Raw genomic sequence first — 2,130 nt, 5'->3', positions numbered from 1 at the left:
CTGCTTGTATACGGGTTTCGGAGGCATCAGTTGTTGCAGATTCGGCAATGCCTGAGAGAGATCTTTTGCGAAGAAGAGACGCCGCACCAAAAACCCTAGACAGACACTAATCCTCTTTCTTTTAGATGCCGGATAGGTCCATAACTTTTTTTTTTTTTTTTTCATTTCATTGATGTAGGTATGAAATCCATGCATATCAATAATTAAGATTCAAAAATGATGTAGGCATCAGTTGTTGCATGAATCAATTGTTGCCAATAATATTCATGTTTTCGTTGCAATTTTTGACCAATTTTTTTTTAGTTAGTTTTTTAAAATATTTTAAGTAAATTTTTTTTATTAGATATACTTAAAAAAGTAAAATATTTATTAAAAATATTTTAAAATATATATAAGATTAAAAAAATGTATTGAATTTTTATATTTTTGGTATTTAATGAATTTTGTAAAGATTTTTTTTACAAATATTATATTTTTTAGGTTTATTTATGTTACGTGTATCTAAAAATAAATAAATAGAATATTAAAAAAATTGTATAGAAAATAAAAAATTCAAATTTTTAAAAGTGGATTTAAAATTCTCAAACCAAATAAGGTGATTAATTTTTTTAAAATCAAATACCTTTTTTCTTTGTTTTACGTACATAACTTTAACACAAAAATATTTGGACAAATTAGAACCCAAAAAAACAAAAAAGCTTCTTACGTGTTTCATTTTGTTTTGAAATTAGTGTCGCTCTATTTTTAGGGCAAAGTTTTACTCTGTTTCATTACATGCGTCTAATATAATTTATAGGGTAAAGTTTCACTCTATTTTTTTTTAATTTTATGAATGTTTAAAATTTTAATACTTCTTTTTTAGTTTTATATCAACTCAATTTATATACATTTAAAACGTTTCATATTTAATTGTAACTTTTTATAAAACTATTGAAGAATAGAAAACATACCTACAAAAAATTGACCCAGTTTAAAAATTAATACAACTTTAATGTTTTATATATTTATTAAATTTGATTTTGCGTTCTTCAAATTGTAAAACATAAAGAATTATTTTGCCAATTTGTGAAAACCAAAATTGCCAATTTTGTGAAAACACTAAACTAAACAGGTTTTGGAATTTGGAATAAGTTTTCAAAAGCCCTAAACCAAATAAGTTTTGGGTTTTGAGTTTTGAATTTTTGAATGAGTTTTCAAAAATCCTAAACCAAATAAGTTTTGGGTTTTGAGTTTTGAATTTTTGAATGAGTTTTCAAAAATCCTAAACCAAACAAGTTTTGGGTTTTGGATTTTGAAAAACTGATTCAAAAATTGAACCAAACGGAAGTGTTTAACCCTTAAAGCAAACTAAATTTTGATTTTTGAACTTTGTTAAATCTAAATTTTTTTAATTATTTTCAATCTAAACTATTTATCTATTTCTATTAGTAAGTAAAATCAATAGAAAAAATGGTATTTTAATTATTAAACTTAATAAAAAATGATATTTTATATATAAAACAATGAGTTTAATAACTAAAATATTTTTTTCTATAGGTTTTACTCAATAAAAAAATAGGTGAATGATTTATACTAAAAAAAAATAAAAAAATTTGGATTCAAATTGACAAAATTGAAAAGTTTGGGTTTATTTTATTACAAGGCTCAAACCTTGAATTTTTTATTTTTTTTTTAAATTATCTCAAAATATTTTCAAAAAAATTATTGTTCTATATAAACTCTATATAATACATTAATTAAATACGGATCCTATAACAATTTTATTTATATTCTTGTGCACTAATTTTATGTACATACTTTTTTTTCAAGAAATTTGAGTGATGCTTGTAGCTCTTTCGACATCTAAATAATTTGAATTCTTTTTTAAATAATCATCTTAATTCTAATTATATATTTCTTATAATATCATAACTTGTATATAATACACATCCTTTTGAGAGTGTATAACCATAAAACGACATTTTTGGGGAAATCACAAAAAAAAAAAAAAACTCAAGCTCTAACTATTGTAATAAAATAAACTATGAGCTTTTAATTTTGTCAATTTAGACTCCGAATTTTTAATTTATTTTTAATCTAAATCATTTGCTTATTTTTTGTTTAGTAAAATTGAAAAATGAGTATTTTAGT

The sequence above is a fragment of the Camellia sinensis genome, chromosome 12, assembly GCF_055761805.1.
Source record: "Camellia sinensis isolate YWXY chromosome 12, ASM5576180v1, whole genome shotgun sequence".
Classification (NCBI taxonomy): Eukaryota; Viridiplantae; Streptophyta; class Magnoliopsida; order Ericales; family Theaceae; genus Camellia; species Camellia sinensis.
This window is presented reverse-complemented; position numbering follows the sequence as displayed.